This window comes from Oncorhynchus masou, chromosome 21 (assembly GCF_036934945.1).
Source record: "Oncorhynchus masou masou isolate Uvic2021 chromosome 21, UVic_Omas_1.1, whole genome shotgun sequence".
NCBI classification, from domain to species: Eukaryota; Metazoa; Chordata; class Actinopteri; order Salmoniformes; family Salmonidae; genus Oncorhynchus; species Oncorhynchus masou.
In genome coordinates this window covers 25,181,197-25,204,389 of record NC_088232.1, presented here as the reverse complement: position 1 = coordinate 25,204,389, position 23,193 = coordinate 25,181,197, and the positions used below count along the sequence as shown (strand labels likewise).

The window sequence follows — 23,193 nt, the reverse complement described above, 5'->3', positions numbered from 1 at the left end:
CTTCCATAGACTCACCCCCTTCCATAGACTTGTAATTATATATTTCAGAGGACGTCCTCCAGCCTATCAGAGCTCGAGGCATGAACTGATATGTTGGCCAACCAATCAAAGGACCAGAAAATTAATATAGTACTGAAAGCATCAGCTACAGCCACCTAGCACTGCAGTGTATAAAATGTGGTGAGTAGTTGACTCAAAGTGAGAGAGAAAGACAATAGTAAAACAGATTAACAAATACATTTCTTTGACCCAAAAAAAGTTAACTTTCAGTTTCACTTACTTAGTTTAGCCTACTGAAACACCCTGATCAAACAGAGGGATGCTATGTTAGCTAGCTGAGTTTCCAACACAACACTGGAAGATAAGCTTTTGGTATTACTTATATTATTTATTGCCATCATGGCCCGCCGGTGTAACTGCTTACTGACTGTACAATAACATTACTGCATGATTGTAGCAAGTTCACTAATGCTTTAGCTCTATTAACAATGCTGACTTTGACGTTACTTTAGTTAATATGGTGATAACGATGTGTGTAGCGGTTTGGCTTGGAAAGGTTTTTTCTCCTGGTCACATACAGCTGTGTTGTGCATTGAAGTCCACAAGTGAAGGGAAGAGAATGAATACAACGTGGCTGTTACGAGAGTGACCTCTGTTTACGCGTGATCAGGGGTGTATTCATTCCGCCGATTCTGTTAAAAAAAAAAACATTTCTTTAAACTGAAGTAAACGGAACACAACGGGGATAAACATACCTGAATTTTTTCCAATAGAAACTCTTGTTTGCAACTTTGGATTAATGATTACACCCTATATCAGCTAGATGCAGGCAAGAGTGTGCAAGGCGGTATTGAATGTCAATGTCTCACCTCAAATGTCTCTCGACCTGTGGTCACCTATGTTGTAAACTTTCATTCATAGGCGAGGTTGTAGCAACCTCAGGTTGGGTATAAGAAAAATGTTAGTATCATGTAGTAGCCTAAACCTATCACTGTTACATTGAACTGGGTGAATGGAATATGAATGAGCGTCATCCAACATGCTCTAGTAGAAATAAGCCCATGCTCATTAAGAAAAAAAAACGTGTTCTCCCTCACCTTAAAACGACACTAACCACAACTGAGGCCTAAATGTACTGTTATACAACCAGACATCCAAGGACTCCAAATAAAGAGACAGAGTCCTGTATGTCAATGGGAGAGAGCCATTACTGGATTATTGTCTTCTGTATAGAGAAAACACAGTGCAACACTACAGATTGTTCTTTTTATTTATTTTATTTCACCTTTATTTAACTAGGTAGGCTAGTTGAGAACAAGTTCTCATTTGCAACTGCGACCTGGCCAAGATAAAGCATAGCAGTTCGACACATACAACAACAGAGAGTTGCACGTGGAACAAAACATACAGTCAATAATACAGTAGAAAAAAAAGAAAAGAATAGACTGCATCCAATTTGATGAGTAGAGTGTTGGAGGCTATTTTATAAATGACATTGCCGAAGTCAAGGATCGGTAGGATGGTCAGTTTTACGAGGATATGTATGGCGGCATGAGTGAAGGATGCTTTGTTTGCGAAATATGGATTGGAGATGCTTAATGTGAGTCTGGAAGGAGAGTTTACAGTCTAAACCAGACACCTAGGTATTTCTAGTTATCCACATATTCTAAGTCGGAGCCGTCCAGAGTAGTGATGCTGGACGGGCGGGCAGGTGCGGACAGTGATCGGTTGAAGCATACATTTATTTTTACTTCTATTTAAGAGCAGTTGGAGGCCACAGAATGAGAGTTGTATGACATTGAAGCTCGTCTGGAAATTAGTTAACACAGTGTCCAAAGAAGGGCCAGAAGTATACAGAATGGTGTTGTCTGCGTAGAGGTCGATCAGAGAATCACCAGCAGCAAGAGCGACATCATTGATCTATACAAGAGATTCTGCCCGAAAATTGAACCCTGTGGCACCCCCATAAAGACAGCCAGAGGCCCGGACAACAGGCCCTACGATTTGACACACTGAACTCCATCTGAGAAGTAGTTGGTGAACCAGGCGAGGCAATCATTTGAGAAACCAAGGCTGTTGAGTCTGGCAATAAGAATGTGGTGATTGACAGAGTCGAAAGCCTTGGTCAGGTCGATGAATACGGCTGCATAGTAATGTCTCTTATTGATGGCGGATATGATATCATTTAGGACCTTGAGCATGGCTGAGGTGCACCCATGACCAGCTCTGAAACCAGATTGCATAGCGGAGAAGGTACGGTGGGATTCAAAATGGTCAGTAATCAGTTTGTTAACTTGGCTTTCGAAGACCTTAGAAAGGCAGGGTAGGTTAGAAATAGGTCTGTAGCAGTTTGGGTCTAGAGTGTCTCTCCCTTTGAAGAGGGGGATGACCGCGGCAGCTTTCCAATCTTTAGGAATCTCAGATGATATGAAAGAGGTTGAACAGGCTAGTGATAGGGGTTGCAACAATTTTGGCAGATCATTTTAGAATGAGAGGGCCCAGATTGTCTAGCCCGGCTGATTTGTAGGGGTCCAGATTTTGCAGCTCTTTCAGAACATCAGCTATCTGGATGTAGGTGAAGGAGGAATGGGGGAGGCTTTGGCGAGTTGCTGTGGGGAGTGCAGGACTGTTGACCGGAGTAGGGGTAGCCAGGAGGAAAGCATGGCCAGTCGTAGAAAAATAGTGGATTTATTGGTGGGGACAGTTAAAACGGCAGTGTCTGATTCATTCAGTGAATTAGATAAAAGCAAACATACCCGCTTTAAAATATATGGGTAGATAGCTACCTCACCACACGGACCAGAACATGTCTCCCCTCACAATCCTCAGATTGGTTTAGGGGCCTAGCTACAGTGGCTTTTGATGATAATAAAACACACACACACAGAGAGGAAGCAATATTATGCCGCGGGGCCTCAGCCTGCCGCATCCCTCTCAGTGACCCTACACAACAGGACCAGGATTTATATCCAAACACGGGCACTGTGGGGATTAGTGCACTGACTGGGAAGACCCGCTGCTTCTCAGCTCAACTCACTGTGGTTACTGGTCTTCATCTTCATGTACTAGCAGCAGGCAATAGACACACACACACACACACTTCTACACTCTTCACATACGCTGCTGTTACTCTGTTTATGATCTATCCTGATTGCCTAGTTACCTTAACCCATACCTACTTGTACATATTACTTCTACTACCTCATACATTGACTTGGTACCAGTACTACTTTTATATCGCCTCGTTGTTGTCTTTTGTCTTACTATTTTTATTTGCTACATTTCTTACCTTTTAACTTTGCATTGTTGGGAAAGGGCTTGTAAGTAAGCATTTCACAGCAAAGTCACAGATTGAATCTGAGCTTAAGCAAAGTGATTTCTAAGATCCAGACCGGGCCAGTAAGACAAATGGCAGTATGTTAGTCTTTGAAGAGGGAGAGATGTGGATGTTATGAGTGTAAATCATGCGACTCGTATCTATGAGCTTTGATTAAGCAGGAACCAGAGACTCAACTCCTGTTGAGAGAATAAGATTAAGAATCTAAATGAAAGGAGAAAAGCAAAAGAAAACAATATCACCTCAGAATTTTGCTAAACTGAAAAGTTCCATGAATATTAACTTGTAAATGAGGTCCTGGGGTTAGCTAACAGAAACCAGGACTGGCCTGAGAAGCCAATCTAACAACAACAACAATCTAACAATAGCAGACAGTGTGGTCCCCAGTGAGGTTAAGATCAGACTGAGGGAAGTCTACTCTGTTTTGGGTTCATTCACAAAAATCTCAGTGAATCATTTACACAAGGTTAGATGCTCTCAATGTTTCTCCTCTGAGAGGTCGATTTACACAAGGCCAGAGTGAGAAAGATCAGCTTCCAAATGCCCAAGGAAGCACTACTCTGACCTTCCACGAAGCACTAAGCAAACATCATCATTCAACATCTTCAGTTACTATAAAGAGGCTTTTCTTGAACTAAGAATGTGTGGGTGTGCTAAATCCTGTGGATCTGTACATTAGCTAGGCTAAATCCTGTGGTTGTGTAGCTAGGCTAAATCCTGTGGTTGTGTAGCTAGGCTAAATCCTGTGGTTGTGTAACTAGGCTAAATCCTGTGGTTGTGTAACTAAGCTAAATCATGTGATTGTGTAGCTAGGCTAAATCCTGTGGTTGTGGAACACACATAACTCATACAATCCACACCATTGAAGTCTTGGAGTAGCCTATTAGAGAACAACTTTACCACATTCTTACAGTAGGTATGGACAAATGTGAACAGACCAAACAAGACTAGAAAGGTGAATGACCACTCTTTGCAGCAGGTAGGCCTATATACAGTATGTTGTATATTTGCTAGTATAGGATATTGTAAGATATGATATGTTTTATTTATTTACTAATTTAATTGTTTCATCACTGAATCAACAGCGTACAAAAGGCAGATAGTTTGAACATTATATGGCAATAAAAACAATTGCTGACAAAGTATAAAACAAACACACATCATCTAGAGATGCCTAACCTAAACATGACATAAAACCAAGATGTCTCTCCAGGAAATCAAATTAAAATAAGTCTCCCTCCCCGGCAGTCATTTTAAAAACACATGAAGCAGTCTGTTTATTTATGTGCAACCTTGTCCTTCCTGAATGGACTACCATCATCAGCACAGAGAGTAAGTCCCAAATGGTACCCTTTTTACTGTACTACTTTTTTTATACCAGGGCCCCTAGTATATAGGGAGTGGGATGCCATTTGGGACGCAAACTGAGTGTTTTCCACATGTGCTGGACTCCAGTGAATCTGTCGGTTCCTACAACAGCAGATGATGTCCTTGTGAACTTTACACGATCCATCTTTAGAAAGGGAGATGTTCTGTTCCAGGGAACTAAAGAGGAAAACGAAAAGGAGGACAGGTACTGCAGAAGAGCTGTACTAAGACCTGGATCAGAGCCCTTTGGAGAAACCATTCCCACCTCTTACCCAGGTCAGCTTCAGGAAAGACACACACACAGGATAACTTCAGGGAAGCGATAGTCTTTGAAGCACAGCCATCAATAAACACTGAGTTTCTCCTCTCCTTTCTCTTTCATATTTCTTTCTTTTTTCCTTACTTTTATTAAGCACAAAGCACAAAAAGTCCGACTGGAAAACTTTGAGGGATGGGGATTTTTAATATCTTCCATTTCAAAGAGCAGCTTGTAATAGTCAGGATGCTGATAGCAATACTAACTGATGCAGTTACTTTTATTAGCAGTCTCATTCGTATCCTATTTCCTGTTTATCCGTGATATATGACAAAGGGAGAATACTGTACATCCAAAAGAGGCAATCAGAGAGCATTTTGGGAGATTATCATGAGTGGGGGGGGTATAGCCTGTATGTTTGCATGTCTGAGCTATACATGAATTCAATTTACTCATGATCCTCCATGATCCAACACACAGTCCCATACATTACACATCCATGAATTCATAATCCTCAATTCACAACACAAACATCCTGATACACCAACGTGCCTCCCTCCCTCCGAGACACTGAGCTTCGGAAGCCACATCTGTTCTGATTGTTGTACCAAAGGTGAGTGAGCAGGAGAAAACAGGATGTGTGCAGTACCACTGGTTGATTCTCATAGACTCGCTCATTCACACCCACACATGTTCCTACTGTAACAGCCCTTCGGATTATGCTGTACCAGCTGAAAAACACACAGCGACTGAGCTGACAGTCATTCAAATTAGGGTTGGGATCAATTCCATTGAAATTCAAACAATTAAAGGAAATTGACTGAGTTGAAGTGGAATTGTGTCTTGTAGTTTGACTGGTATTGCTGATTCCTATGACAGGCATCTAACTAACAATGCCAATAACAACGAGTATTACTAGGCTATAATTGCGTAGCACTGGGTTGAGGCAAACCCTAAAACAATGTTTGAACAAATACAACTCACGATGTGCAGAATCAAATTAAGTGATCTCGAGATCCCAAAGTGTACTTAGACAACATACCAGGCTGATTGTTGCCCTTAAAGCAAAACCAGGTACGCTCAACGTGTTCAAGAAGTAATTATTGGATTCTTCGTAGCTTGAGCTGTTTACACATATTGGGTACAGATGTCATATTGGATACAGGGCCATGAGTTGCACTGCAACCCCTCTGCAAAAAAAAACATTTCATTTTTTTTCTTCCAAAGACACGCACACATCTGAGAACATCTGGCAATTAAAAGTCCTGAACAATCGCAGGATGTTCGTGATCTTTATCAGTCTCCTGACAGGCAGGACAGTTTGATATTCTCTCCAGTGCTCAGCCACATCAAACTTCTGATTGCTGTACACACGACACTAAAAGATGACTCACTTGCTCTCTCTGCCATTGCTCTGAGTTAGGGCTTCTGATAAAAGCAGACACATACAGACACTCCTCTGCTCCCATTTCTGATTATGTTATGTTTATATCTGACTGATTGGAGCATTGTTCACTTGCAGTATGGGCCGGGTTTCCTGGACCCAGATTAAGTGTATTCCTGTTCTAACAAGCACTTTCAAGGGAGTTGATTGAGTCGCCATTGACCAAGCAGTTTAGTCAAGGAATAGGCTTAATCTGGGATTGGGCAACTGGCCTTGATAACCACAAACTCACTGCACTATGAGCAGCAGCATAGGACTGCAGACAGAGAAAGTGTGAAAGGAAATAAAGTAACTTAGAAGTGTATTGCTCAGCAGCCCAGCGGTCAGTCAAAGATGATGTAGTTCTAATCTAGACATTAGAGACAGACTGGAAACCACATGTTACACATCCTACTGCCGCTCATTGACCCGCTGAACCAAACCAACATATACTGTACAGCCAGGCACATACTGCATTCAGTAAGAATATCTGTTCATCAAGTGTGTGGGGACCATTTGGTCTGAGCATCCATTTTGCCTAAATAAAGTCTGTATTAAAATATTCTTTGAAACTCATGGCCTTACCTTGATAGTTCAGGGCTGTCAGACTCAGGACAACAATACAATAACAATGTTCTGCCTCCGTAACATTTATGTCCTGTAGGTAAACAAAGCTATAGAACACAGGTGTCAAACTCATTCCACGGAGGACTGAGTGTCTGCCGGTTTTCGCTCCTCCCTCGGACTTGATTTTTTTTTTTTACCTTTATTTTACTAGGCAAGTCAGTTAAGAACAAATTCTTATTTTCAGTGACGGCCTAGGAACAGTGGGTTAACTGCCTGTTCAGGGGCAGAACGACAGATTTTGTACCTTGTCAGCTCGGGGATCTGAACTTGCAACCTTTCGGTTACTTGTCCAATGCTCTAACCACTAGGCTACACTGAATTAAGGTCCCTAATTAGTGGGGAACTTCCCACACCTGGTTGTCTAGTGTTTAATTGAAAAGATAAAACTAAAACCTGCAGACACTAGGCCCTCCATGGAATGAGTTTGACACCCCTGCTATAGAACAATCAGTTTCAACAACTTAAATGTCACGTAGAAGAGGTTACAACCTCCACCCTTTCAGTATGATTAATATACAAAGAGCAAAACAAGCTTCTTTGGCTGATGAATAATGACAAGGAGTGTTTATGCATCATACAGTCTACTCCTTCTCTCAGAATCATCAACAAGTGCACAACCATCTGGAAAATGCTGAGTTGTTCAAGCGTGTTCTACCGATAGCAAGACATGAGTTCCTCCCGTGTTCTCCCCTTCGCCTTGCACAGGAAGTCCAAGTTGGGTTGCCAAAGACCTGAAGTTATGACAGCCAGACAGCAGACAATATAATGCAATCATGTAGATGTATCTTTATTATGATGATGTGGAATGTAGAAACAAGTCCTAATCTATCTCAGCCCGCGTGTTTATTATTTCCCTCGACGTCGCCAAGTCAAATACTGATCTATGGCTCTGTCCCAAATGGCACCCTATTCCCTATAGGCCTTGGTCAAAAGTAGTGCACTACATAGGGAATAGGGTGCCATTTGGGACAGACAACTTATGACCTAAATATAAAACTGGAAGAGGAAAATCAACCAACCATTTAAAAAAAATACACTTAAACTGATGAGATCATAGCACAGACAGGAATCCCATTATACTACTGTGAACACGTTCCAGTGTTTGCATCCCAAATGGCACCCTATTCTCGACATAGTGCACTAACTTCCTACCTTCGTCCTAATATTTATTAATTTCTTATTTCACTTTAGATGTGTGTGTATTGTTGTGTATTGTTAGATACTACTGCACTGTTGGAGCTAGGAACACAAGCATTTCGCTACACCCGCAATAACATCTGCTAAATATGTGTATGCCACCAAGAACATTTGATTTGACCTATGGGCCCTGTTCAAAAGTAGTGTACTAGACAAGGAAAAGGGTGCCATTTGAGATGCAAAATATGTGAAGCAGCGTGCTAACAGTAAAGGCTCACTAGGCTGGGCTAGCCCATACAGAGAGCAGCCTATCCCTTGGGGCTTCCCCGTCACATGTCTGTCTCTGTCTGCTAATGACAGGCAAACCAGAGCCAAGCTCACACTCCCATCCCAATGATGTACTGAACTCTATCCAACCATAGGCACTTCACTGCTAGAAGTCCATACCAACGGATGAGAATAAAACACATTATGTGTGTGGGCTTTACTTCCTTTCATCATCAGTCTTTTTGGCCCTGCCTCAGTGGAGAAATGTAAGATGTTCTTAGCTATCATCACCTACACACTTCATCAATGTTGAGATGGAGGTGCACTGATTGATAGTGATTCATACATATACATGATTTACATTTGCAGTTAATCTAATCAATCCTACCCGACAGACTCCTGTCTGTCTTATCCTTGTCATCTGAGAAAAGAGATCTGAAGCTCAGACCCCTCTGATTCCATGTCAACATCACCAACATGGATCGAATGATAAGCTGGGTACTGTAAGAGCATTAAGCGCAGCACATGAGGGCCCTTAGAAATCAGAACGTTTAAGTGGAATCAATGATCCAGCAGCATTGCGAAACCCAGGACAAACTTTTAAGGTTCACATAAGAGAGAGTCAGGCTGTCCAGTACAGTTCAATGAGGTTAGTCAATCACACCATGGGCTGGGTTTTTACTTAATGTACCCAGCAAATCCACTAAACGATTTAACCGGCGTCAATATGTAATCAAATGGAAGCAAAGTGTGTCTACCTAGTACTCGTAGTTCGGCACAACAGTAGAGACCAGATTTATAAAACACGCACATTTTACCATGTGACACATTCACTCACTGCATGGATGGAAAACTAGCTCATCTGATTGTCAGATCCCATTATAATGGAGATGATCTGGACACCAGCATTGGAACCACTGGGTGAGAAAAGGAAACAAGGACAGAAATAGAGACGCGTGTGTGTCTGTATCTGAGGTAAGGGGCAATTTCCCATTCACAGGATATGAAAACAAACCAGGGCAGCATCCCAAATTGTACCCTATTCCCAATGTAGTATACTCGTTTTGATCAGGGCCCATAGGGAATAGAGTACCATTTGGGACGCAGACATACAAGTCATATAGCCTAGCTAGTGACATGTGTGTTACATTTTGGTTGGAGTTGGGGCCATTTGGAATTGATTTTGATCGGGGTGTTTTGGGGGCTCTCCTGACAGAATGCAATTGGGATCAGATCACTCAGACTACAAAGTGGAGCACTCCAGATCTAGAGTTGCTGAGATCAATATTAGCAGGGTGCCGACAGGCTAATCTGCCCTTATTTCCCCTGGGCAATGCTAAAGGGGTCATAGTTTAAAGCCCCTAGGGGGATGCCTCCAGCCCTCCTCCATCCTTCTCATTAAATAACCAAAAAGGCAGAGAGTCCCTGGTCCCTGCAGGAATGCAGTTACACACACACACCTACCTGATCCCTCCCTCTTGTTCTGCAATATCCAAGCTAACTCGCAATGTTATACAGAATGCTACTGCAATAGATACAGTTGAAGTCGGAAGTTTACATAGACTTATGTTGGAGTCATTAAAACTCGTTTTTCAACCACTCCACAAATTTCTTTTTAACTAACTATAGTTTTGCCAAGTCGGTTAGAACATCTACTTTGTGCATGACACAAGTATATTTTCCAACAATCGTTTACAGACAGATTATTTCACTGTATCACAATTCCAGTGAGGCAGAAGTCTACATACACTAAAGTTGACTGTGCGTTAAACAGCTTGGACAATTCAAGAAAATGTCATGGCTTTAGAAGCTTCGGGTAGGCTATTTGACATCATTTGAGTCAATTGAAGGTATACCTGTGGATGTATTTCAAGGCCTATCTTCAAACTCAGTGCCTCTGTTTGACATCATGGGAAAATCCAAATAAATCAGCCAAGACCTCAGAAATTAAAATTGTTGACCTACACAAGTCTAGTTCATCCTTGGTAGCAATTTCCAAATGTCTGAAGGTACCACTCATCTGTACAAACAATAGTACGCAAGTATAAACACCATGGGACCACGCAGTCGCCATACCGCTCAGGAAGGAGACGCGTTCTGTCTCCTAGAGATGAACGTACTTTGGTGCGAAAAGTGCGAATCAATCCCAGAACAACAGCAAAGGACCTTGTGAAGATGCTGGAGGAAACAGGTACAAAAGTATCTATATCCATAGTAAAACGAGTCCTATATCGACGTAACCTGAAAGGCCGCTCAGCAAGGAAGAAGCCACTGCTCCAAAACCGCCATAAAAAAAACAGAATACAGTTTGGAACTGCACATGAGGACAAGGATCGTACTGTTTGGAGAAATGTTCTCTGGTCTGATGAAACAAAATACACTGCTCAAAAAAATAAAAGGGAACACTTAAACAACACAATGTAACTCCAAGTCAATCACACTTCTGTGAAATCAAACTGTCCACTTAGGAAGAAACACTGATTGACAATACATTTCACATGCTGTTGTGCAAATGGAATAGACAACAGGTGGAAATTATAGGCAATTAGCAAGACTCCCCCAATAAAGGAGTGGTTCTGCAGGTGATGTTTTGGTCACTTTTGAATGCTGGCGGTGCTTTCACTCTAGTGGTAGCATGAGACGGAGTCTACAACCCACACAAGTGGCTCAGGTAGTGCAGCTCATCCAGGATGGCACATCAATGCAAGCTGTGGCAATAAGGTTTGCTGTGTCTGTCAGCGTAGTGTCCAGAGCATGGAGGCGCTACCTGGAGACAGGCCAGTACATCAGGAAATGTGGAGGAGGCCGTAGGAGGGCAACAACCCAGCAGCAGGAGCAAGAGGAGCACTGCCAGAGCCCTGCAAAATGACCTCCAGCAGGCCACAAATGTGCATGTGTCTGCTCAAACGGTCAGAAACAGACTCCATGAGGCTGGTACGAGGGCCCGACGTCCACAGGTGGGGGTTGTGCTTACAGCCCAACACCGTGCAGCACGTTTGGCATTAGCCAGAGAACACCAAGATTGGCAAATTCGCCACTGGCACCCTGTGCTCTTCACAGATGAAAGCAGGTTCACACTGAGCACATGTGACAGACGTGACAGTCTGGAGACGCCGTGGAGAACGTTCTGCTGCCTGCAAAATCCTCCAGCATGACCGGTTTGTCGGTGGGCCAGTCATGGTGTGGGGCGGTAGCCTGACTGCCATTAGGACCGAGATGAGATCGTCAGACCCCTTGTGAGACCATATGCTGGTGCGGTTGGCCCTGGGTTCCTCCGAATGCAAGACAATGCTAGACCTCATGTGGCTGGAGTGTGTCAACAGTTCCTGCAAGAGGAAGGCATTGATGCTATGGACTGGCCCGCCCGTTCCCCAGACCTGAATCCAATTGAGCACATCTGGGACATCATGTCTCGCTCCATCCACCAATGCCACGTTGAACCATAGACTGTCCAGGAGTTGGCGGATGCTTTAGTCCAGGTCTAAGAGGAGAACCCTTAGGAGACCATCCGCCACCTCATCAGGAGCATGCCCATGCGTTGTAGGGAGGTCATACAGGCACGTGGAGGCCACACACACTACTGAGCCTCATTTTGACATGTTTTAAGGACATTACATCAAAGTTGAAACAGCTTGTAGTGTGGTTTTCCACTTTAATTTTGAGTGTGACTCCAAATCCAGACCTCCATGGGTTGATAAATTTGATTTCCATTGATAATTTTTGTGTGATTTTGTTGTCAGCACATTCAACTATGTAAAGAACAAAGTATTTAATAAAAATATTTCATTCATTCAGATCTAGGATGTGTTATTTTAGTGTTCCCTTTATTTTTTTGAGTAGTGTATAACTGTTTGGCCATAATGACCATCGTTATGTTTGGAGGAAAAAGGGGAAGGCTTGCAAGCCGAAGAACACTATCCCAACCGTGAAGCACAGAGGTGGCAGCATCATGTTGTGGGGGTGCAGTGCTGCAGGAGGGACTGGTGCACTTCACAAAATAGATGGCATCATGAGGTAGGAAAATTATGTGAAGCAACATCTCAAGACATCAGTCAGGAAGTTAAAGCAAATGGGTCTTCCAAATGAACAATGACCTCAAGCATACTTCCAAAGTTGTGGCAAAATGGCTTAAGGACAACAAAGTCAAGGTATTGGAGTGGCTATCACAAAGCCCTGACCTCAATCCTATAGACAATTGGTGGGCAAAGCTGAAAAAGCATGTGCGAGCAAGGAGGCCTACAAACCTGACTCAGTTACACCAGCTCTGTCAGGAGGAATGGGCCAAAATTCACCCAACTTATTGTGGGAAGCTTGTGGAAGGCTACCCATAACGTTTGACCCAAGGTAAACAATTTAAAGGCAATGCTACCAACTAATTGAGTGTATGTAAACTTCTGACCCACTGGGAATGTGATGAAAGAAATAAAAGCTGAAATAAATCTCTACTATTATTCTGACATTTCACATTCTTAAAATAAAGTGGTGATCCTAACTGACCTAAAACAGGGAATTTTACTAAGATTAAATGTCAGGAATTGTGGAAAAACTGAGTTTAAATATAGTTGGCTAAGGTGTATGTAAACTTCCAACTTCAACTGAATATAGCCAAGCTGTGGTTACTCATTGTGTATTTATTATTATGTTTATATTATTTCTCTATTTTCTTTCTCTCTGCATTGTTGTGAAGGGCCTGTAAGTAAGCATTTCACTGTTAGTGTACATTTGTTGTTTACGAAGCATGTGATGAATAATATTTGATTTCATTCGATTTTCTGAGCTCATCCTCTTCCACGGGACCTTGGATAACCCCCGCCCTCTTCCCTTGTTGCCAGGGCTGTTTCCGATTCAGTGCCCTGCATTACATGTGCTAATCCAGCAGGATGAGTCGCTGGGATTGAACAGGGACCAGTGTGAGTAATGAGTTTTTCCAGACTAAGCTTTCGGATGCATGGGGCCCCCAGCTGCCAATCAGAGATGGGTGGGAGTCTCTCGGCTGTGTGTGTGTGTGTGGGGGGGGGGGGGGACCGACCGTAGCTGCTTCCTGCAAAATCATACAGGGGCTAAGCGTCTGACGACATCCATTCAGCCGTCCATCCACATGGAAACGGATGTGTTATTAAGCAACTAAGGAGGATATATTCAACCATGACACAGCCAGCTGGCCCTTGCCCTTGGAAAGTAGGGGTATGCCAACTACTAACTCAGAACAGTCAGGCCAGAACAAGGCCAAAGTTCCTGGCCCCATTGACTTGACATGTATTACCTTTCTCACAGCCTAGCCCTAGTACTCACTTTGCTGTTATGAAAAACTCTTCTATCACCTTCTATTTAAAACACACAAAGTCATGGCAATTGCCAAACCAGAGTTCCAGTCAAACATAACACTGCTAAAAACTCCTAGAAAACCACAATGACACCCAGATGTCCTAAAAACAGTAATAATCAACAGTGCAGTGGTGCACTTTCGATAAACAATCTGACATGCAAGATTTGTGTGTGTGTGCGTGCATTTGTTGGGCACCCTGTGCAGTCATGTATACGAGTCTCATTCCATTCATAATAGTTTTTCTGTTCAGGGTTCACAGTTTACACCTCATAGAGACAGACGGAGTGTTGCTTTCCATTGAGTCACACAACACACATTCTGAGCACAAACCTGACTAAATACAGAGGGAGTTAAATTCCACTGTGCCTGTAGCCTAATACTCATACTTCCTTAACAGTTAGTTGTCCATAATGTAACAGAAGCAGCCACAGATTTCCACTGTGACCAATTACTATGCTAGTAGTGGTTGTTGTTACCTTGTTGTTTGGCCTAGAATAAGACACAACCAGGAGAGTTTTGTTTCTCTTTCAATTAGAAAGATGTTAACAATCTTACCTTTTTACCCAACAGCAATAGATCCACTTATATGCTATAATGTCCCGTCCAGGCAGTTAAGCAAGCTCCACAGTACAGAGCGAGGCCTGCTCTGCTCTTTACAGGTAGGCAGACAGAGATAGTAGAGACTAGAAAGTGTGAAAGGCGCTGAATATAGGGCTTCCTACATCTCCAGCAGTGAGATCACACCATCGCAGAACAGGAGAGAAACACATCCAGCTCCAGCCTTATCCAGAAAAGACACAGACCTCTTCAGCTTGGACATAGCATTATGACATCCATGGGTAGAGTCAGTGAAGCGTGGTCACGTAGCTGTAGAGTCGAGCCAACTCCTCTCCCTGCTGATAGATAGCCTCGTACTGTAGGCTACAGGACCCTTGTGTGCTCCCAAAAGATCTCCCGATCAGTCACAAACTATCCATCACACAGAACTGTCTCACTGGGATCTATCAATCTATCCAAGAAAAGTTTCACTCCAATCCCGTAAAGTCTCCACAGTGAAACAATCTGTCGAACTGGCTACACAGAGCACAGAGGCAGCCAGTCCAGACTGGTCTGAGACTACGGACAGAGACACACAAACACACAGATGTTGGCTCCTGCTGCCGCTTCTGTCAGCCAGCCCTCCTCCCCGGGCCTGCCACACCCCCCAGTGACCAGCCGTATTTCTATTGGAGAGTGTCAGAGCTGGGCTCCTCCCACTGCTCTCAGCTTTCTTTCTGTTCCAAGTGGAGTTCCGAGTGAGTGCGAATGTTGGATCACGGGAGAGATATCTTAGAGAGGTTGTGTGTGTGTGTGTGTGCGCGCATGTCTGCATGTCTGTGTGATATAGGATAGCTGATAGCTCCAAATGCAATGTTCCCACAGGCTTCTGTGTGTGTTCCTCTGCGTCATTTCATTGTTCTCATCATGCACAGCCCTGTTTCATGAAGAGAGTTTACAAACCGAAGCTTAGGACAACACCTGGAGAGGATAACATTAAGGTAGCAGATGTGCACTGATAATATAAAGCTTTTATCCCAATAGTTTCAAGATTATTTTTATTCATATGGCACTGACGCCCATTACTGAAAAGGACGGCCTCACTGACATAACACACTTCTACTAGGCTTTTAAAATGAGACAATGGGAAGGAATGTGGATATTTACAACAGACAGTTCAAAACAGACAGCTGATGATAGTCCATGTAGTGTATTCAGTATTATAACCAGAATCAAGGGCAGTTGTGTTGTGAGTCTGAACCATTTCCTGCTCGATTGACTCTGCTGAGAGAAAGATCAATACCCGTAGTGACATGGATCATCCATCTGTTCATATTGGGTTTCACTAAGCAGGAACTATTTTGTAAGAGGTTGAAATCACATACCATAACGTATATCTATCATGGACAATTAATCATTATACAGTCTAAAGTATATTGAGCTACAATACTATCACCAACAATGAATCATTTCACAGACTAGGCCTACTGTACATAACATACTGTACATTGCGCTACAATGGCTGTCGTCCTGCCTTTGCCTTCCATCCACCAGACAGAGAGAGGCAGAGTTCATGTCCTATAATTTTCCCAGAATACTTACCCATCAAGGCAGTGATGAGGGCTTTCCTCTCCAAGAACAGATCACATTACCATCCCGTCCAGTCTGTCTGACACACACACACACACACACACACACACACACACACACACACACACACACACACACACACACACACACACACACATCTGCTTCTGAGGTAATCCTTTCTATTAGGTGGCTTTAAGACAACATTTCCAACCAACCACCACCACTGATGTTTTGACTTAGATCGTGATTCAAGTGGTTAATCACTTTGGGCTAATCATAGCCATTACCATTTATTTTATTTAATCATTTCAAATTTCATACACAGACAGAGTTTCTTTCCATCCATGGCTGTAATTCTGTCCTCCTTTGGCAGTATTAACATTATTTGATCTAACCCTGTAATTATACACCACATTATATAGATGTTGTATGGTGAGGGAAGTTCTGAATGGTTGTTGATGTTTCTTCTCTGTCCTCTGTCAAGAAACACTGCATCTGATTCTGATGGATGTTAACATAAAAATAGAAAAATAAAATCAGAAAAATTACAATATTTTAAATGTCTACAAAGGGACAGTTCCTTTGTTTGAGACCTAGCACCTTTGGGATCATTCTAGATGGGTGTACCTCACCCATTTGACTCATATCAATGTAAATGTAGAGTACTCCACTATACTGACTACAAGGTAAGTAGTGGGCTACTCAGTAAGCAAATGGAGCTCCTCAGTAAGTAGGGGGGCTCCTCAGTAAGTAGGGGGGCTCCTCAGTAAGTAGGGGGGCTCCTCAGTAAGTAGCGGGGCTCCTCAGTGGGCCACAATAAGTAGTGGTCTACTCAGTAAGTACTGTAGGGGGCTACTCAGCAAGTCGGGGGGCTACTCAGCAAGTAGGAGGACACCAGTAATGGGCTATTTTTCCAAAAAACTTACACGAAGCAGATCAAAATCTTTGGACCTTTAAAAACCTTCTTTACATAAAATAGTGAGTGCTATAACTTGGAAAATAAATACATGTGATTCTGGATGACAACATAATGATGTTTCTTTCCAACATTAGACTGTTTGCCTGTGGAAGTTAAATTCCCTTTGTGTTGAGTATCGCGACACTGGTATCATCCCAGCCCTAGTAAGTCATTTTGTGTTTGTCCCAAATGGCACCCTATAGAGTGCACTACTTTTGACCAAAGCCCTATGGGCCCTGGTCAAAAGTAGTGCTCCAAATAGGGAATATGGTGCCATTTGGCATGAAGTCTCCATCCACTCCAATCAGTAAACAGCATGCTAGTGTTTCTGTGGATGACAGACCTTTGCCCAGATAATACCCAGCAACATTCACACTCATGTTTATTTTCTCAGATAGTTGCCAAGTAAGGGAATAAAAAAGGGTTTCTCCTGCTACCAGAATATTCTAGATGCTTCTCTTTCTCTCTCTGCAAAGCCCTCTAGATGTACAAAGTCACATTCATTAGGCTGTTGAAAAATACAGTATAATTCGATCGCAACACATACAGGGTAGAGGTCGACCGATTAATCGGAATGGCCGATTAATTAGGGATGATTTCAAGTTTTCATAACAAATCTGTATTTTTGGGCGCCGATTTATTTATTTATATTTATATATATATAATATATATATAAAAAAAATAAAAAAAAATTGGCGCCCATATATATACACACCTTTATTTAACTAGGCAAGTCAGTTAAGAACACATTAAGAACACATTCTTATTTTAAATGACGGCCTAGAAATGGTGGGTTAACTGCCTTGTTCAGTGGCACAACGACAGATTTTCACCTTGTCAGCTCGGGGGATCCAATCTTGCAACCTTACAGTTAACTAGTCCAAAGCTGTAATGACCTGCCTCTCTCTCGTTGCACTCCACAAGGAGACTGCCTGTTATGCGAATGCAGTAAGCCAAGGTAAGTAAGCTAGCTAGCATTAAACTTATCTTGTAAAAAACAATCAACCATAATCACTAGTTAACTACACATGGTTGATGATATTACTAGATATTATCTAGCGTGTTCTGCGTTGCATATAATCTGACTGAGCATACAAGCATACAAGTATCTGACTGAGCGGTGGTAGGCAGAAGCAGGCGCATAAACATTCATTAAAACAGCACTTTCGTGCGTTTTGCCAGCAGCTCTTCGTTGTGCGTCAAGCATTGCGCTGTTTATGACTTCAAGCCTATCAACTCCCGAGATGAGGCTGGTGTAACCGAAGTGAAATGGCTAGCTTGTTAGCGCGCTAACTAGAGGGACGGAAGCTATACTGTTACACTGGCAATACTAAAGTGCCTGTAAGAACATCCAATAGTCAAAGGTTAATGAAATACAAATGGTATAGAGGGAAATAGTCCTATAATTCCGATAATAACTACAACCTAAAACTTCTTAACTGGTAATATTGAAGACTCATGTTAATATTGAAGACTCATGTTCTCTTGTTCTGAGCAAGGAACTGAAATGTTCTTACATATCACATATTGCACTTTTACTTTCTTCTCCAACACGTTGTTTATGCATTATTTAAACTTAATTGAACATGTTTCATTATTTACTTGAGGCTAAATTGATTTTATTGATGTATTATATTGAGTTAAAATAAGTGTTCATTCAGTATTGTTGTAATTGTCATTATTACAAAAAAATATATATATATTATTTTTTATCTTCCGATTAATCGGTACCTGATTTTTTGGCCCTCCAATAATCGGTATCGGCGTTAAAATCATAATCGGGCCAACCTCTAATACAGGGTATAATTGACAACTAACTAGGCCACGAGAGAGCAACCTCGTCTGCGCATACTGTGCAACGAAGCATTTATTAGTGGTCGTACACAAAAAGAAGGGCTTCCTGTTTAATAACTTTTGCAACATTCTCTTCTAACTGGTGGTCTAACCTACACTAGTATGTGGACATACAAAAAGGTAATTACATTGAAATGTAGCCCATGATATCAAAAGGCACTGGGGCCATTTGTCAGCCACACTCAAGGTACTAAACGATATCATAACCGCCATCGATAAAAGACAGTACTGTGCAGCCGTCTTCATCGACCTTGCCAAGGCTTTCGACTCTGTCAATCACCATATTCTTATCGGCAGACTCAGTAGCCTCGGTTTTTCTGATGACTGCCTTGCCTGGTTCACCAACTACTTTGCAGACAGAGTTCAGTGTGTCAAATTGGAGGGCATGCTGTCCGGTCCTCTGGCAGTCTCTATGGGGGTGCCACAGGGTTCAATTCTCGGGCCGACTCTTTTCTCTGTATATATCAATGATGTTGCTCTTGCTGCGGGCGATTCCCTGATCCACCTCTACGCAGACGACACCATTCTATATACTTCTGGCCCGTCCTTGGACACTGTGCTATCTAACCTCCAAACGAGCTTCAATGTCATACAACACTCCTTCCGTGGCCTCCAACTGCTCTTAAACGCTAGTAAAACCAAATGCATGCTTTTCAACCGTTCGCTGCCTGCACCCGCACGCCCGACTAGCATCACCACCCTGGATGGTTCCGACCTTGAATATGTGGACATCTATAAGTACCTAGGTGTCTGGCTAGACTGTAAACTCTCCTTCCAGACTCATATCAATCATCTCCAATCGAAAATCAAATCAAGAGTCGGCTTTCTATTCCGCAACAAAGCCTCCTTCACTCACGCCGCCAAACTTACCCTAGTAAAACGGACTATTCTACCGATCCTCGACTTCGGCGATGTCATCTACAAAATTGCTTCCAACACTCTACTCAGCAAACTGGATGCAGTTTATCACAGTGCCATCCGTTTTGTCACTAAAGCACCTTATACCACCCACCACTGCGACCTGTATGCTCTAGTCGGCTGGCCCTTGCTACATATTCGTCGCCAGACCCATTGGCTCCAGGTCATCTACAAGTCCATGCTAGGTAAAGCTCCGCCTTATCTCAGTTCACTGGTCACGATGGCAACACCCACCCATAGCACGAGCTCCAGCAGGTGTATCTCACTGATCATCCCTAAAGCACCTCATTTGGCTGCCTTTCGTTCCAGTTCTCTGCTGCCTGTGACTGGAACGAATTGCAAAAATCGCTGAAGTTGGAGACTTTTATCTCCCTCACCAACTTCAAACATCTGCTATCTGAGCAGCTAACCGATCTCTGTAGCTGTACATAGTCTATCGGTAAATAGCCCACCCATTTTTACCTACCTCATCCCCATACTGTTTTTATTTATTTACTTTTCTGCTCTTTTGCACACCAATATCTCTACCTGTACATGACCATCTGATCATTTATCACTCCAGTGTTAATCTACAAAACTGTAATTATTCGCCTACCTCCTCATGCCTTTTGCACACAATGTATATAGACTCCCTTTTTTTCTACTGTGTTATTGACTTGTTAATTGTTTACTCCATGTGTTGTTTGTTTACACTGCTATGCTTTATCTTGGCCAGGTCGCAGTTGCAAATGAGAACTTGTTCTCAACTAGCCTACCTGGTTAAATAAAGGTGAAATAAATAAAAATAAAAAACCAACCATGAGCTATTCTATAGATTAAGCAAAACCCCTCTCTCCTCTAGAAAAAGGACTATGTCCGCGTCATAGAGACACAGAGCAGGGTTGGACTGCCTCAGAGAGGGAACCAGTGTTTGCCAGCAGTCACCACCCTGGGCTGGTCTGGCTATCTCAGGCTGCCTGCCCATTCTGCAGAGGCTCAGTGGCTGGCTGATACAAACTGGTCAGTGGTCAGACAGACTCACATTCCCCTGTCCATAGCCAGACAGCTATGGACAGCTCTCCCTCAGTCTCATTCACCCAGCCTGCTGCCTGCCAGGATCCTAGTAAATAACATGGCCACCATCACCATTGTAATGAAACAAACCAGCCTTGATATATTCCCTTCTCTGGGACTGACTGACACAGTCAGTGTACAGTATGTCTGTGGAGACTGTAGATGAACGCCATTGATGGACGAATGCACACAGTCATATCACCTGTCTGCAAAAAAACACTCCTCCGATTACACTATACAGCCTTTCAATGCGATATGGGATATTCAAGCCATTTTTTATGACAGTGATTGAAAAGCCTGGGAAAGAGGACAATCTCAAATATAATATCAAGTGTGGTGTTTTATGCATGCTCCCAGACATTCCAACATTGTTTTGGAACCACCTAAGCTGTGTTTTTGCAAACAATTCCATGAAGGGAGTGTCTTGTTTTTCCCTTTCGGCATGCCTGGACAGAATAAGCTAATCCATCGAAGGTGTGCCACATTCACCTCAGTAACCCTGCATGAGCCCTATACTACGAATCAAGTTTCTGGAGTTAGCAAGGCAACTTTGGATAACCGTTACCACGAAAGTTGCTCACCTTTTAGCTAGGTACATTTTATGGCAATGAATCCTTCAGAACTAACCTGCTCCGGGGCAGGCTAATTCAGGGCTAACTTTATTTATCCTGAAATGTGTCTGAGCCACAAGTTGAGGACCAATGAAATAGGATACCCTCTCCCTCGCAAAGTTTGCATCATAATCCCCTTAAATTTGAAGTTCTGTGAAAATGTTTTTTTAATGTTAAAATATCGATCACAGCATTTGCTTTACAAACTAAGTTTTTCACACGATTGTATTTTGAAATGTACAAACTGGCAGCTGCAACCAACCAGACATACACTGCGCGTACAAAGCATTATGAACTCTTTCCATGACAGACTGACCAGGTGAAAGGTATTATTATTTATGTCACTTGTTTCATCCACTTCAAATCGGTGTAGATGAAGGGGAGGAGACAGGTTAAATAAAGAAGGATTTTTAAGCCTTGAGACATGGATTGTGTATGTGTGCCATTCAGAGGGTGAATAGGCAAGGCAAAATATTTAAGTGCCTTTGAACTTGGTATGGGAGTAGATGCCAGGCGCACCAGTTTGAGTGTGTCAAGAACTGCAATGTTGCTGGGTTTTTACCGCTCAACAGTTCCCCGCGTGTGTCAAGAAAGGTGCAACACCCAAAGGACATCCAGCCAACTTGACTGTGGGAAGCATTGGAGTCAACATGGGCCAGCATCCCTGAGGAAAGCTTGACACCTTGTAGAGTCCATACCCTGACGAATTGAGGTTGTCTGGAGGACAAAACTTAATATTAGGAAGGTGATCCTAATGTATTGTACACTCAGTGTATAATCCATAGATGGCAGTTCCCATTCAAGTTGAGACTGGCAGCCATTGCTCGTGTACCCATGAGTTTAACAGTCAACTTTCCAGGGTTAGAGGTTGCAAAACCCTCCTATTGATTAGGTCTATGGCCACAACGCAACAAGCTGTTCCACAGAAGAAGTAGGGATAGAAGTAGGAAAGTGTTTTTGCATTGATAAGCACTCCTGAGTGGCGCAGCAGTCTAAGGCACTGCATCTCAGTGCTAGAAGCGTCACTACAGACACCCTGGTTTGAATCCAGGCTGTATCACAACCGACCGTGATAGGGAGTCCCATAGGGCGGCGCACAATTGGCCCAGCGTCTTCCAGCTTTGGCCGGTGTAGGCATTGTAAATAAGAATTTGTTCTTAGCTGACTTGCCTAGTTAAATTTAAAAAATATATTTTTTAAAAGACTGCATTTAACGATAAATAATCAAATAAAGACGGCACATCTAAAAGCCTATTTCACACCTTCGCCTGCTGAATTTGCAAGATAACTTTTTTGTTGGTTCAAATTTTGGCACCAACTAAAATGTGGCACTGGATTCATGTTTCAGCATTGTCTCAAATAAAAGTCTGGTGTTCGACTAGCCATGTGCGACATACACGCACAGTTACAAGCCTGCTAGAGTTATCAGCAGGCAGACGAGCAATATCCACCGTCGTAGTACGGACGAAGCCTGACCTGGAATGTGAAGTTAACTGAAGCTGGCTAGCTTTATAAAATCCTAAGTAGATCTAGCTTGCATCGTAGTATACCACTCTGGAGCACCTTCACACCCTGGAGACGAATCTCACTAAGAGTCATGATCTGACACATTCAATAACGCTTAAATGTCACAATCACTCATGCACACTTTCAGCTGTATCAAACATGATGACAAATGTCTGCTGTGGTGGATGGAGCTTGGTTAGTTATAGGATCACATCAATTAAAATGGTGGAAAAACATCACCAGGATGTCACCACTAATCATCAACAGTTTCATGAAACATCAGAACATGAAAACACTCTCACTGTGAGAATTACAGTTGGCTGAAACACATGGCACTGCTTTTGTTTGGGTCCCAGTCGTGCTCTGGGACAGGCTGTGCCCTTTCTCTGTCCTCAGCAGGGCACTTTGGTCAGTTGGCTGCTGCC

General features: G+C 42.8%; 1 protein-coding gene across 4 annotated transcripts in view; it reads right to left on the bottom strand.

Moving 5' to 3' along the window:
• Positions 1-23,193, bottom strand: part of LOC135508013 (disheveled-associated activator of morphogenesis 1-like) — an 80,287-nt gene that overhangs the window by 43,597 nt on the left and 13,497 nt on the right. Inside the window, exon 1 of one of the 4 annotated variants that reach the window (XM_064927886.1) lies at positions 14,297-14,899. The exons of 1 other annotated variant lie outside the window; for it this stretch is intronic. The gene's annotated coding sequence lies outside the window, so the exon portion shown is untranslated. Of the gene's footprint in view, positions 1-14,296; positions 14,900-23,193 lie in introns of those variants that run through there. 2 more of the 4 variants (XM_064927888.1, XM_064927889.1) reach the window with 2 other exon arrangements.